The sequence below is a fragment of the Podarcis gaigeae genome, assembly GCF_964106915.1.
Source record: "Podarcis gaigeae genome assembly, chromosome: 14".
In the NCBI taxonomy this organism is placed as follows: domain Eukaryota; kingdom Metazoa; phylum Chordata; class Lepidosauria; order Squamata; family Lacertidae; genus Podarcis; species Podarcis gaigeae.
The window spans coordinates 39,364,041-39,380,811 of record NC_139690.1 but is presented as its reverse complement, the minus strand read 5'-3'; positions in this window follow the sequence as shown (position 1 = coordinate 39,380,811).

The following is a 16,771-nucleotide window of genomic DNA, read 5'->3' as shown; positions in this document are numbered from 1 at the left end:
GGCAGCCAACACAGTGGGGTGGGGCCCCACCAGTACCACCCTCCCAACATCAGTGTCATTGTCACTTACTGGGATTGATTGGGCTGAGGGCAAGAACACATTGGTGGGTGCACACAGCCCCAAGCGCAACACTGCCCTGCCCCATTTCATCCCCGTAAGTGGCAGTGATGCTGCTCTTTGTGGCGGGCAGGTTGAGGTACAACAGCACCCCACTGTGTTGGCCACTCCAGCACAATTCAGAACTAAGAATCTGAGCAATGGAAGGGCTGTTGAGTTCCAGTAATGTGCTGGTGTCATTTCAGAAACAAGACCAGGTCACTGGGAATGGAGGCAATGGTGGTATCTTTAGCTTGGGTGAGAGAAGATCGACATCAGGAAACAAAGGGGGAGTAAAGGTTGACATCGCGAAATGCCGCCCCGTGAATCCTGCCGCATGAGGCAGTTGCCTCATCTTGTCTCATGGGTGGGTCGGCCCTGCTTAGTTGTGAAATATACAAGACACCTTTGAACTGAGACCAGGGGGTGGGGCCTTACACATTGCTACAATCACTCAGTGGTTTTATGATCCTTGTCCACCATGACACATTTGATTCTATGTGGTTGGCCTTGTACATACAAATGATGCACCCAAATCGCAGCTTCTAGCCCACAGGAGTGGCTTCATTATGGCTTAATGCACTCATCGCTGGGATAAAAATTATTTTAGCGGAAACGTGTAATATAGCAAAATCCAGTTAGTAGAATAATGGGCTAATTATGCTCTAAAACCCAAATGTGCTTTTTAATGTCACTGTTTCAAAAAGTCAAAACAATTTATTATAGTGCTACCTACTTAATGGTCACTTACTATTTCCACCATAAAAGAAAAGTGTGTGTGTGTGCGCGCGTGTGCGTGCGTGCGTGCGTGTGAGAGAGAGAGATATTATACTTCTAATTTGGTCTTGCAGGGAGGGTGAAAGAATTCAATTTGGGAAAGTGGAGAGGGTATTGGGGCTTGTCAACCTGGGAAGGTAGCCCATCTAGGGGTAGGAAAACTCTGATGCTATACCTCTGCTTCCTTGTGGGATATCTTCAAGAGAAGAAAAAGCTAAGGAGTAGGCCCTACACAAATCCAGAATGGAGTCTTGGGACGGTTGGATGGTGCCTTGTACACCTCCCTCCAGCAAGTCCTGCAGCCAAGCTGGTGTCAAACATACTGCTCTGCTTTCCTTTGAATCACGTCAGCGAGGCTGAGAGCGGGGTCTTGTCAACTGGGCAGCCCAGGACCACCATCAACACTGCCCAGGCTTGCACCCTGGGGAGGTCACTTCAGTGCTGCTAATGTAGTGGTTTGACCTCACCACTGTGGGCACACTCCATTGTCTCTCGAGACAGACAGATGTCAACAGCAGCAGGGGAACAATGGTTGGGGAAAGGGATACAGTGGTACCTCAGGTTAAGAACTTAATTCGTTTCTTAGGTCCGTTCTTAACCTGAAACAGTTCTTAACCTGAGGTACCACTTTAGCTAATGGGGCCTCCCACTGCTGCCACAGTGCTGGCACATGATTTCTGTTCTCGTCCTGAGGTAAAGTTCTTAACCTGAGGTACTACTTCTGGGTTAGCAGAGTCTGTAACCCAAGGTGTTTGTAACCCAAGGTACCACTGTATAGGAGTGGGCTGGGCTGTAAGGAAAAGCAGGGGACATTTTACCATATGTGGTGGGATTGTAATGAAATTAAAAAGTTTTGGGAAATGACGTACAATGAACTGAAGAAAATGTTCCATCTAACATTGAAGCATTTTTGTTAGGGATTGTAGGAAAAGACCTGCCAAGGAAGCTGGAAAATATCTTCATGTATGCGACAACGGCGGCAAGAGTCTTAATAGCACAAGGATGGAAGAACGAGGAAACCCCGACTAAAGAACTATGGCAAGAGAAACTGATGGACTACACAGAATTGGCAAAATTGACAGATAAACTACGGGACAAGGACAACTGTGACTTTAAAGATGAATGGGAACCTTTTACAAAGTACTTAACGAAACAACAAAGTGAACTGGACTCCTTGGCAGCTTTGGAATAAACACTCAAACTTTTTATTGACAATAATTAGTCAGATAAATTAAGGATGTATACAGTTTTGTAACATGCAGAGAACAGCATTTGTAGAGAAACCAGAGATTGGCGCTGAGGGAAGTCGGGGGGGGGGAGAGGAGGGGGTTATTTTTATGGGGTGGAATCAATGATGATATGCATTAAGATAATATGTTTTGTTTAAATTCTTAATAAAAAAGATATATATTTTTTTTAAGAAAAAAGGAGTGGGCTGGGCAACTTTTCTTGTAGAGTTTTTTAAAAAAAATAATTCAAGCACAATATACATTTAGTAAGCACTGGGTCTGGCTTGCATCACCCCTTCCATTGCTGCTCCGCTTCACTCTGTTTTCTGGAGTTTATTTTATTTTTGCAAATGGAATGCAGGGGGCAGTTAGAGAAGAAACATTGCCAGCTGAAATCAACAAGAAAAATAGCACATTGATCCTGATGGAAATATTTAAATTAATACAGGCAGTTCACATTTCCAACAGGTATCCAAAGGAGTAAGGAGATCATCTGACCTCTGAGTAGTGGGTATTTATCCTTCCAGCCTCGAAGCCCAAAGCCCATTGCTACCATAAGGGCAGCAGTGCCCACTTTTACTGTCCCTCTATTAGTCCCCACATCACAGGAATATAATTTAAGAGTGCATAAAACATTTGCAGATGTTGTGGGTTCCCCACTCCACCCCCACAAAAAAAGCCCAAAGGGGGGTAGTCAATTAACTTTTACTTAGAGCAGGCCCATTGAGATTAATGGATTTAACATGAATTTCAATGGAGCCATTCTGAGTCAAACTATAGTTTATGCACACAATAATTTCTGACTAGAAAAATGATACCACTGCCTGTTAAAAAGGCTAATGGTTCGAGCCTGTCCTGCATTGCAGAGGGTTAGACTAGATGGCCCTTGGGGTCCATTCTAGCTCTACAGTTCTATTGTTCTAAGGCACACCTACATCATATGTCTCAAAAAGGTGTTATTAGCAACATTTATCTGAACAAGCCAAGTCCTTGCTATAGAGGCACTGCAGAGCTCACTATACCCAAAGCATCATTTTTTGTTGAATCAGTCTCAGTTTTAAATCTAAGATGGATTACAAACAGATGCTAAAGGAATTTAAGAATCAGCAACTGGCAACCATCAGTAGCCTAAATTAATTTTGCTCTCTTTAGGTTCTCAGGAAAGTCAGGTGATTTCCTCCAACCAATCTAGCAGAGTGCTGGAAGCCAGCTTCATCTGGACTTACACTAACCATAAAATTTTCCAATTAATTCAAAACTTCCTTACCTCCAATGTAAATTACTTTCTTTAATTGCCTTATGTGAATGCATAACTGAAGTGTTTTGACTTGCCCAGAACTAATCGTCTGTCAAAAAGATACTTTGCTGCCAAGCAGATAGCTTAATTGGATATTTAATTTAACTGTGAGCTTTGTTCTTTCAAATTTCACATTTTGTTCCTTAATATTCTCTTTCCTCAGCCCCATCATTCCTCTGTCTGTCTCCCTGCAAAGGTTTTGTCCCTCTTAGGAAACAAGTCTCTATTACTGGTTTCTACCATTTTTAGGTGCGTAATATTTTCAGCCACCATTTTCCTCCCAGAACCAACAATGGACATTGGCTGTCACTTTCAGAACTCTCAGATTCAAAACATGAGCTTGTTTTCCCCTTCTCCCTCCCATTCATTTTTCCTCACACGTCATGACTTTTTAAATTCTGAGACTTAAGGCAGCAGCCATCTTAGAATTGATTTCTGTAAGTCACTTTGAGAGCCTTGGCTGAAAAATCAATGATAAATAATAAACCATCCTATTTTTGCATGAATCTGTGAATCTTTTTCTAAAAGCCCACATGAAAATTTGTGATGTGTTGTCACCAAAAAAACAAGAGAATTTAAATCACTGTTTTATCCCAACGTTTGCATTTCTGAAGATATTGACACCTGAGATGTGTGCTCTTAGAGCCAACTGTATTCCTTGGAATGTAATCTGCTTTGGGGTGCATGGAATGTTAGAGGAGAGGAAGTACCTCTGATGGGGAACACATCATGCACCTTCTGGGGTAGTTTGTCCACCTTTGGTTCCTATCCTGCACTCAGCTCTCACCTGGAGCTCCTAGAAGCTGTCAGCATGTGATAGTGGCCACACCCCAGGAAACAGCTTTGTCTGGCCAGCTAAACCAGGTGAGGGTAGCTGATGGATCTCAAACCTTTGGTGAGTTAGGGACTTCTTCTGCATGCAAAGACAGACTCCAGCAGATTGAGAGAATGAGACCAATAGTGGATGCAACGGTCAAGAACACACTTTCTGCACCTACTGTACAGGAAGCTAGGGGCAGATGGGACTCATCGACCTTTGAAGGTGGCCCATCTAGGAGTAGGAAAACTGATCCTAAACCTCCACTTCCTTGTGGGATATCTTCAGGAGAAGAAAGGGCTGAATAAACCCTACACAAGTTCAGAGTGGAGTCCTAAAATGGTGGGACATAAGCTTAAATAATAATGGACAAGTAAGTCGATTATCTTTGCCTGAGGCACAATGGCCATTGCAAAGAACATTGGGGGGGGGGGAATCAGTAACAAATTTAGACTCTTGCCAGCACAAAACATGGCACTAATAATATACAAGACTAATAATGATCAATACAAACTGAGATTAACAACCTCGGGAGACTATTCTGGATGGCCCTCTTTGCAGTCCACAGCAGACATCTTTAGAAAGATGCAACGGAATTTTTCAGCTGCTACTGCAAAGGTGGCCACCATGTTCATAATAGTTGTATTGTGGTCTGCTAACAGATCACAAATAATATCATTCACGATAAATAAATAATTGAAATTTTGGTATAGTCAACAACTGTATCACAAGATTTGGAGAAGTGTGAAATCTGAAGAATAATTTAACTCACGTGAGTCTGGGAGGTGCAGTTCAGCTCAGCTTGCATTGAAGTTTACAGAAATCATATTCCTCATAGAAACAAGGTTTAGCTACACTCTTGCAAGTGCACCCTCCAATTATTAGCTTTCTTTTAATGTACCGGCTGTAAAATGCAGAACACCACAGAACATACAAGGGGAAAAGTTATACCCCACAGCATATGGGAAATGGGATAAAGAGAGTGCTAAATTGAATAAATTACACGGGATGAAATGTTTTTTTTATTTTATTTTCCGTTTCCTCATCAAGCATCTGCCGTTCACACTGAAGCTGCCTGCCTCCAAAAGTCTCCCCTCCATCTGATTAGCACTGCTGTGTGATCCCCATTGTGTAGCTGATTAAACAACATTTGTCTGCTAATAAGTTCCCAGCATTTAGGACACAGTCAGGCATCATTCATCTTTAAAAGCACTTCTAGCTTTCCACAGCTCGAAACTTGTTTGAAGAAAGGTTTTATGTCCATAAGACTCCAAGGTGAGACAGATTCAGAGGCACCATGTCCCATTTCACCAGCTGAAGCGAAACAGGAAATGCTACCCTAACCAGCCCCTGCCATCTGTGCTGCCTATACCCCGTCCTGAGCCATGGGGTACCTGTCAGCAAGTCCTGCTGGTTCACATAATCCCACTGCAGATGCTAGGTAGGGCGTAGTCTGGCTGGTCAATAGATCCAAAGTCCAGTCAGGCCAGGTTCCCACCTTAGCAGCCAATTCAGATTACAGACACTTCAGGGTACAGATTCCACTAACCCAGAAATAGTACCTCGGGTTAGAGCTTTGCTTTAGGATGAGAACAGAAATCACACAGCGGCAGTGGGAGGCCCCATTAGCTAAAGTGGTACCTCAGGTTAAGAACAGTTTCAGGTTAAGAACGGACCTCCAGAACGATTTAAGTTCTTAACCCGAGGTACTACTGTACTGGTGGAAAGAGCATACAAAAAGGCATTATAGACAGGGAAATCACGTTGTAATGTGTGTGTTAAGCAATATATCCTGTCATGATGATTCTTGGGGGAAGAGGCACAGGAAGGGGTGTGCGGTGGGTGCAGACCACCCCAGGTGTCACCACTGAGGGGGGTGACAAAATGCCAGGCGGCACTCACTGGGAGAGACGCAGTGGCTTCGGCGCACACAGGCTCTGCGCTGCCCAAATGGTCCACCTGCTGCCTCCCCACCAGCTGTAGGGCAACTGAGTGAGAGGAGGCAGGCAGACTCTGTAAGCTCCATGGTGCTCCCGCCCTCACCCTCGTCCCACCCCTGCGCACGCTGTCCCACACGCCCGAGCAGCTTCCTCCACCGCTGCTCAGGGGAAAATACATTCACAACTTTATGTGGAGATGTGAAGAACTGGATTTAAGAGGGAGAAAGGGAGAGAAACCAACTTGACAAATTGGTCCATCCCTACTGTTGGACGAATGGTTAAACTGCCTTTGGATTACACACACAGCAGCCTTAAGATGGCACCCTAAAGGTACAATATACTCCTTATGTTAAATAGCACTTCATTTTCTTGACTAACTCAGGCATGTCGTTTCAAGTAGCAGGTGAATTATTAAGAGGAAGTTGATGAAAAGGATTTGGTGGGTTTTTTAAAAAATCATTTCCATACTGTGCAACCTCCTGCACCCACCTCAAAGGTGTTGCAAGACACATATATATAAATATATAGCAAATTGGCTTGAAAGCCTCTTGCATTAATATTCATCATCTTCCATTCTGCAGGAGCAGTTTGCAACTCAAAACACAGTCAGCGTGTGTCACTTTGCATATCATCTATATTTTAGCATGAACAAACAACATCAAATTTCAATTACAGGCATCAATCCAAAATCAGCTCTCAAATGAAAATGGCACAGATGATGAACCAAACTGTTCCAAATCATTAGTGCAGGACTTCATAGACTTTAAAGGATGTCATAATAATGTAACATTTTAAAGGCTTGTTTATACCATCAGAGATATACGAGGTCCTTTCAGACGCTGTCGACACCAGGCTATTTTCCAAATTTAACCATCTATATAAACTAGGGGTGTGCTCTGCAGTGTGTGTGTGCATCTTTTTTTCTTGCATTTTATTTTTTTATTATTATTATTTCATATAGTGTGTGTGTGTGTGTGTGTGTGTGTGTGTGTGTGTGTGTGTGTGTGTTGTGTCGTAAAATTTGGATTCAGTTCATTCCTATTTTGAATTCAAATTTGTGTTTTGGAAACAGGGAAGACAGCAGTTGGGAGAAATTTGATTCAATTCAAATTTAAAGCAAAACTTCCCAATTTGCACTTTCTGAAAAGTACAGTGGTACCTCTGGTTAAGTACTTAATTCGTTCCAGAGGTCTGTTCTTAACCTGAAACTGTCCTTAACCTGAAGCACCACTTTAGCTAATGGGGCCTCCTGCTGCTGCCGCACTACCGAGGTAATATTTCTGGGTTAGCGGAGTCTGTAACCTGAAGCGTATGTAACCCGAGGCACCACTGTACAGGAACTGAAACTGAAACATTCTTTGAAATTCGCACTTCTCCAAATTTAGCAGTCCAGTTCTTCTCCAGCTAAGTAAGAAATGCATATAATAGGGGGTATGTGAATGTGAAAGGGGTATATAAGTGTATAGATTAATGAGGGAGCAGCAGTTTGGGTTCCTCAAATTCCTCCCCACCAGCCCCAATGCTCAACAGTTCCACAAGTGCATAGGATCATGGCTTCTCCTTTGCCACACACAAACTTTTGGATTAGTCTTCAAACAAACTGCCACTCTGTTTCCCAAGTGTAGGATGAAGTGATTGGGTAACCCTTTATCTCTGCCTCCATTTCATGTATGTAAAATGGGAACATTATTGACCTACCTCACAAGGTAGTTGCAAGGATGAATAAGTTTTTTTAAAGCTGTTTCTGATGTGTTTGGAGGCTGAAATCCCATGGGCCCTTACTTGAGAATAAGCCACAGTGAATTTAGTGGGAACTTCTTTCAAGTAAACCTACATAGGACAGTGCTGTGAAACTCAGAAATCTAACAGGCTATAAATAATATCCATCTTGCGACTGTTTTCTTTCAGAAATCTAATATGGTAAAGTGCTACTTTAAATGCCACTGATGCTCTCGCTCCTACATGTAAAGACATTAATCTGTTTATAAATAAAATAAATTATAACAAGAAAACCAGAGAGATCTGGGTCATTACACCGGAGGATAATTAAATGTGACTTAGTTCGTACAAGCTTTAGAGAAAACACTGATAAAATCTGCTCAGCTTGGATTAAAAATAAATTACTGGGTAAATTAGGTTTCCTGATGTTCTATCTAATTAATCCACACCCTTAACTCAAATTGGTTGACTTTTTAATTACCAGATAATCTCATCCATAAGGAAAGTGTTTCCTACTCATACTCTCTCTGCATATGTAGAGAGAATTCCCAAAATGTCCTGCCATATGTCATAACTGAGCTAGTTGCCCCTCTTGAGCATTCAGTTTAGTCATGTGATCCCTCCTGTCATTGGCCCCATGCATGCTGCCCTACATCAGAGGCAGATTTAGGGGCACAAAGTTTTGCGGGGGGGCTGTGGGGGCGCCACAACTAAGATGTAAAATATATGGCGAGAGGCAGGGGTGCCAAATTTGGGCATTGCACAGGGCGCTGATGAAATTTTAGACCCCAAAGTACACCACTGCCTAGATAAAAGTAAAGGTAAAGGACCCCTGGAGAGTTAAGTCCAGTCAAAGGCGACTATGGGGTTGCGGCGCTCATCTTGCTTTCAGGCTGAGGGAGCTGGCGTTTGTCCACAGACAGCTCTCTGGGTCATGTGGCCAGCATGACTAAACCGCTTCTGGCACAGCAGAACACCGTGACGGAAGCCAGAGCACACAGAAATGCCGTTTACCTTCCTGCCGCAGCGGTACTTATTTACCTACTTGCACAGGCATGCTTTCGAACTGCTAGGTTGTCAGGAGCTGGGTCAGAGCAACGGGAGCTCAACCTGTCACACGGATTTGAACCACCGACCTTCTGATCAGCAAGTCCAAGAGGCTCCGTGGTTTAGACCACAGCACCACCAGCGTCCCTAAACCACTGCCTACGTGCTATCAAACCAGTCATCATTGGTAACAGGCACTTCTGGCCACTGAGGCTATCTGAGCCTCCAGTGATAGTAGGACCCAGAATCACCCCCAAACTGCAAACCTTATCCTTCAGGGGGATAAGATGTTTGAAGATGACTATCATATCTCCTCTTAGTCTCCTCTTTTCCAGGCGAAACATACCCAGCTCCTACAAATGCTCCTCATAAGGCTTAGTTTCCAGACCCTTGATCATCTTGGTTGCCCTCCTCTGCACCCATTCCAGCTTGTCAACATCCTTCTTAAATTGTGGTGCCCAGAATTAGACACAGTATTCCAAATGTGGTCTGACAAGGCACACTAGTGTGGTACTATTACTTCCCTGTTGTCTTTGTCCATGGAGTTTTCTTGGCAGGGATACTGGAGTGGCTTGCTGGTTCCTGCTCCAGGAGTGCCTGGTGTGCTCTGGTCCATGGGGTCACGAAGAGTCGGACACGACTAAACAACTCAACAACAATTACTTCCCTTGATCTGGGCACTATACTTCTGTTGATGCAGCCTGTTGACTCATGTTAAGCTTGTGGTCCACAAAGACCCCTAGATCCTTTTCACATGTACTGCTAGTAAGCCAGATGTCCCCCATCCTATATTTGTGCATCTGGTTCTTCCTGCCTACGCACAGAACCTTACATTTGTCCCTACTGAAATTCGTTTTGTTAGGTTGCACCCAGTTCTCCAATCAGTTCAGAAGTTATGGATAAACAGAAATTTCCAGTGACTACTCTCAGTGGCTTCATGTAGATATTAAATAGCACTGCAGCATCTCATAGCGTAGCTGCCAGGAGGCCAAAAGGCACTCTCCCAATGCTACTCTCTGAATTCGGTCTTGAATGCAGGACTGGAACCACTGTAATACAGTGCCCCATACCCTCCAACATTCCTCCAATAAAATAGACATGGGTGGTGCTGTGGGTTAACTACAGAGCCTAGGGCATACCGATCAGAAGGTCGGCGGTTTGAATCCCTGCGACGGGGTGAGCTCCTGTTGCTCGGTCCCTGCTCCTGCCTACCTAGCAGTTCGAAAGCATGTCAAAGTGCAAGTAGATAAATGGGTACTGCTCTGGCGGGAAGGTAAACGGCGTTTCTGTGTGCTGCTCTGATTTGCTAGAAGCGGCTTGGTCATGCTGGCCACATGACCCGGAAGCTGTACACCGGCTCCCTCGGCCAGTAAAGCAAGATGAGCGCCACAACCCCAGAGTCGTCCATGACTGGACTTAACAGTCAGGGGTTCCTTTACCTTTAAGATCTGGCCACTAATTCTCCTCACCTTTCTTGTCTTTGGGGTGTTGGAGTTGTTTGTTTGTTTGTTTGTTTTACACTGAGTTTATGCAGGTCTATCTCTAGACTGCACAGTTTTGTTTAATGCTGGGTTCTGAGTTTAATTTTGGTTCTGTGTTTTTATGCAATTGGGATTGGGGTTGTTTTATTGAATTGTATTTGTGTATTCCATTGATGTTCTGAAAAGTGCCCAGGGAATCTTGGTTAAGAGGCAGCCTAGAAATTTAACAAATAAACAAAGTTGTTCATTTCCCCCCACCCCCACCCCCCGTCACCATCTCTCATTGCCATGCTTGCAGTCAACTGTTTGTTGCATGTTTCGGGAAGAGTCAGATAAAACATTCAAGAATTGCTGAGCCTATTTATACAGCACATAGATTAGAATATCTCAAAGCGATACTATGCGTGAGAGAAGAAGAGTTGTGTCATCTTTTACGCCGCCACCGTGGATCATAAATTAATGTAAATGTTATTTTGCTACAGCAGCCTGCAAAGACTCTAAGTAAATTTGCATACCAAATGGAGTGATTTTTGCACTGGGACAATAGCAGTAAATTGATCCAGTTTGGGCTGAGCCCTGGCGACACGTCGGAAGCCGCAGAACGATTAATGGCTAAAGATTTCTGATGAGCAGCAAACTTGGTGGAGGAATTGATATCTGTTACAGCTCTTCCATTTGGAAGACAAATAGAAATGTTTTTCCTTTTTGATATCAGATGGTTTCCCTTCCCCACATAATCAGCCAAGCTAAACTTTTAATATTTCCCTTGTGCGATGTTTCATTAAATTGCTGATATAGTTTGGTCTACATCTCTCCCTCCAATGGATAGTAAAAAATAAACAGCAGCCTTAATAATTTATTGGTCTGTTCTGAGAGAAATCCCACTTTGAAGAATACGATGAGGGGAGGGAGGAGGATTTGACCATGGGGAAGTAAAAGAGGCTTACGAAGCAGGGCTTATGCATGAAAACAGCACCTCCCAGCTAAGCTACTTCATCCGTGCACACCTATCATGCCACAACAGCAATATGAATTGCTCATTTCCACAAGGCCATCAGAGATCAAGCACCACAGGGAGAAATTCCATATGAAATTATTAGCATGTTGTTGTTATTACACTTGCTACAGTGGTACCTCGGGTTACATATGCTTCAGGTTACATATGCTTCAGGTTACAGACTCCACTAACCCTGAAATATTACCTTGGGTTAAGAACTTTGCTTTAGGATGAGAAGAGAAATCATGCTCTGGTGGCGTGGCAGCAGCGGGAGGCCCCATTAGCTAAAGTGGTGCTTCAGGTTAAGAACAGTTTCAGGTTAAGAACAGACCTGCGGAACGAATTAAGTACTTAACCCAAGGTACCACTGTATAGTGCAATCAGTGTTGGTGGTGATAGACAGGGCTTTTTTTGCAGCCGAAACTCAGGTCTGGCACCTCTCAGGTGGGCGCCATTGCCATTCTAAGAGGTCAAGGGAGGTGTTCATGGTGAGTTCCGGCACCACTTTCTCTAGAAAAATAGCACTGTGATAGAGAAATCTGGGATCAAATGCAGCCCTCCAAGCAATCTGGCTCTCGGGACTCTAACCAAGCAGCATCTCTTCCCCAGATGCCCTCTCCCATCTCCCTAGGCCACAACTCTCACCAGCCCTGATTCACACCTTCCTTGATGGTGCCCCGTGTTCAGTTCTGGGGACCTCAGTTTAAGAAGGATATTGACAAGCTGGAACGTGCAGAGGTATAGCTGTCAACTTTTCCCTTTTCCTGCAAGGAATCCTATTCGGAATAAGGGAATTTCCCTTTAAAAAGGGGAAATGTTGACAGTTATGTGCAGAGGGTGAGCAAGGTTATCAAGGATATGGAAACCAAGACTTAAGAGGAACGGTTGAGGGAGTCGGGTGTGTTTAGCCTGGAAAAGAGAAGACTGAGAGGTGACACGCTAGTCATCTTCAGCTCTCTGAAGGGCCGTCACATGGAAGATGGAGAAAGGTTGTTTTCTGCTGATCCAGATGGTAGAACCTGAACCAGCTGCAACACCCAGAGTAGTTTTATAGTTGCAGAATCATAGAATTCTAAAGTCGGAAGGGACCGCAAGGGTCATCTAGTCCAACCCCCTACAATGCAGGAATCTTTCACCCAATGTGGAGCTCAAGCCCACAACCCGCAGTTGCTCTTACCAACTGAGCTACCCTGCTCAATTCTGGGAATTGTACCTCTGTGAAGGGAATGGAGTCTCACCCTCAGCGCCTTAACAAACCGCAATTCAGCTTTCTATGTTCCTATCAGATTATTTATCAAGTCTGATACCTGACAGGAGGTCTGTATCCAGCTTTCTGGCTCATAAATGGGGCGGTTCTACTAAATATGATGTGGGCCTTAATTTATATCTTATCAGGACTGGACTCACCCCTTTACTCAGTGTTTGGGGCTCCAACACCACCACAGGGCCCACTGCTAATCTCTGCCTTTCCCTGCCCCTTTTTACTTCAGCGGGGTGGCAGTTTCAACATGAATGCTGAGGGGTTGAGTCTTGGAGCACCATCTTTATTTTGGATAATGCCCACTGCTAAGTTGTGGGTGAACATATCAGACGACACAGCGATTCTTCAAACAGCTCTTGTTTATTCAGAGGCCAGAACAGAACTGAACTGAAGGGTTCAGTCAGCCTGCTTATATAGAGCTCCAGTACAACGTAACTGTAACAATTTTCTAAAACTATCCAATCACTGAATGTCACTTTCGATCCCTTTTTGCATAACTATCTACAGTATCCCCCTGCTGGCCCAGGGTGAGAACTTCAGTACATAACACCCACAACGTCGCACGACTCTAGCAAAGGTGTGGAGAGCCTTTGTTTCTCCAGATGTTCCTGAACTACAACTCCCAGCAGCCCCTAGCAAGTATGGTGAATATACAGAGATGGTGGTGGCTGTAGTGTGTCACTATCTGGACAGCTGCCCTAGGGCATTGTGAGAGGGGGCGTGCCCTGATATTGTGTTGCTCCTGGGCAAAGGGAAGAATTAAATGTTGGCTCCTGGACCCAACCACCTGGCAATCATCAAAGCTGCTGTCATTCCCAGTTAAGCTCACCAACTTAGTTAGGAGCCCACTAAGAGGGCAGTTTGCAGAGCGGGCCGCCAAACGTGGATCTCATCACGCTGCCTGTATTATTAATGCGGCATCAAATTAACGCTGAGCTTTTAGGATATTCTTTATGTGCAATGCCAGTCAGATATCTGCTCCAGAAGCTGCCAGGATTGCACAGAGCAACATTTATTTTAGGATTGCGATGAATAATTTATTTATGCAGTACCATCAAATGTACATTTTTAGCACAACCCAGAGAGTATAACTAAATCCCAACAACTAAATTAAGAAATGAATAGAATCTTAAATTGCATTTTTAACTAAGACGGTAGCACTAATTATATTTTACTTGGACATAAATCCAATCAAAATCAATGGGGCCTACATGCTTAGATCGGACCATTAATGTGAAATAGAGATCTTTCCGTTTTGCAGATTATAATAATTATTTCCTCTCCCCCCCCCCCACTGAAAGAATCCTCCTTGTTCTCCAAAAGAGCATGAGAGTCACATTGATGGTTTCTCCCCAAACCATCCCTGCCTTTGTCCTCACAACAACCCTGTGAGGGTGGCTAGCCTAAGAGACGCTAACAGGCCAAAAACCACCAAGGGAGCCACATGGTTGGGCAGGGATTATTATTATTTATTGAATTTGTATACCCCACCCAGCTGAAGATCCCAGGTTGGTTCACAACATAAAAATATAAAACGAGGACACAAAATACATAATAAAACAAAAACATACCAATAACCCCTCTCTCACAAACACATTTAAAAGGCCATGGAAAGTTTCATCAGCCAAATAACAACAACAACAACAACAACAACAACAACAACAACAACAACTTATTATTTATACCCCACCCATCTGGCTGGGCTTCCCCAGCCACTCTGGGCGGCTTCCAACAAAATATTAAAATACAGTAATGCATCAAACATTAAAAGCTTCCCTAAACAGGGCTGTCTTCAGATGTCTTCTAAAAGTCTGGTAGTTGTTGTTCTCATTGACATCTGGTGGGAGGACGTTCCACATGGCGGGTGCCACCACCGAGAAGGCCCTCCGCCTAGAGGTTTGTTCAGAAAGGAACACAGTCCTCAGACTGAAAGGGGGGCCCCTTCCCTTGGGATTAGTCCAGTAATGTACATTTAGCCAGGCTTTGACATCACCATGTAAGCATCAGCCCCTACAAATTTTATGTACCCAGGATGTCCATCTGACTGAAACCTTGAGAAGATGTTGCGGTGATTTATAATGTTCATCGTCTCTTTGCAGGCTTGCTGCATTGGATACGGGCCAGAACAATTTAAAAGATAATAGGCCCAGCTCTCTCTTGCTGGTAAATATCCATTTATAATGGCTAACTATCCTCCTGAACTTTTACAGTTGCGGGTCATGCACACATCCTGCCATAGGTAAAGGTAAAGGGACCCCTGACCATTAGGTCCAGTCGTGGCTGACTCTCGCTTTATTGGCCAAGGGAGCGGGCGTACAGCTTCCGGGTCATGTAGCCAGCATGACTAAGCCGCTTTTGGCAAACTAGAGCAGCAAACGGAAACGCCGTTTACCTTCCCGCCGGAGCGGTACCTATTTATCTACTTGCACTTTGACGTGCTTTCGAACTGCTAGGTTGGCAGGAGCAGGGACCAAGCAACGGGAGCTCACCCCATCGCGGGGATTCGAACAGCCGACCTTCTGATCGACAAGTCCTAGGCTCTGTGGTTTATCCCACACAATGCCATACTAAAGAGCAATTGCAGCAAACAGACAAGCCCTCTTGCCACAAAGCAGCAGAATGCTAAAGATGGGTGTGAAGCCGTTTCACTGGCCCAGTCTCCATCCACATCAGAATCCTGAGGAGGTCAGATTGGCCTGTAGCAGTGCAGACTTGCAGAGAAAGAAGGGGACCGTCACTTTATTCATATTGTACATAAGAGCATTCAGTCACTAGCGTATGAAATTGTGCTGCCTTGACCCAGGTTTGCAAATTCAGATAGAAATAAGCCCAAGATGACTGCATGATCAATGCAAGATGTTCTCGTCTTAATTTGCATGGTGACAACCTGGAATCCCAAACGTTGCCCATGGCTATGAGCCATATTCAATACACGTCTTACAAATCCATCACATTCGAACATCTGCTCAAGAGAGCAATATGCATAGCATTAGTATCAAAAGGAAGATGTTTTAAGTTTGGAAGAGAAGGGCAGCGTCATTTCAAGAGCTGGAACCACACACAAGCTTCTAAGGCCCATCATTTTCTAGTAAGTGAAATATTCTGGTCCCCATCCACCCTCCTCTGGTACAGGGAAGATGCAACAAAATTAACTCCTGTCCACCCCCATCAAAGTCTGCCAGCCAAAACGAAACATGACAGATTTACAAATACAGAGAATGTTCCATTTATTATTGAATGCTTGCAATAAATATTTGCTTGATCTGACATGGGGAAGCAGGACGCTGGTGTGAAAACTCATTTCTTGGCGGATTACATAGAATTGGGATTTTGTATCTGAGGTTTAGTATTTTTGCAAGCAGGAGATGTGATGATCAGCCTTGCCCTGTTCACATGTTATCCACAGGCAGGTATTGAAGGAGGAGCAGGACCATGCCACAGCCCTGCTCTCAGCATTGCATGTGACCATCCTGCCTCGGTGATGCATGTCGCAGTCGTGTGGGGGACATACAGGGGTCCCGCTGCTGTTGAGACATGGGCAAAGTTACGTATTCAGTGGTCTGTGTTTGCCTGAACTTGAGTCTGGACTAAGGATTCTGAGCCTCTGTGTTCTGATTCGATACGTGATATCCTATCACAGAACATTTCAGGATTTGGGCCTCTGTCATTGGCCCTTAAACTCTGAGTCATGATTCGCAGCTTGGAAGTTTAGACAGCCAATCACGTTGGGAGTGGGAGTGGCCCAGGTCTTCAGAAATGTATATAAGCAGTTACTTTGCCTGTTGTCCAGTTCTGCTAGTTCAATGATGGTTCTTGCTGTTTTCACTATGTCTTGCCTCGTGGGGACCCACTTACACTTCAGGCACCCAAGGGTGTATGAAGGGGGTGGGGGGCGTGCCCCAGGTGCCACCCTGGAAGGGGTGACAAGATGGCCCGCTGCCTCCCCCCAGCTGTAGAGCGGCCGAGATCCGGACAGGTACAGATGCCACGTGCAGCATCTGTACGGGCGCCGCGCATGTGCCCCCCACCCTGGGTGCCAGAGAGCCTTTGCCCCCGCAGGCATCTATTTGCATTTGTTGCAGTGAACATGCAGACATCATCATTATCACT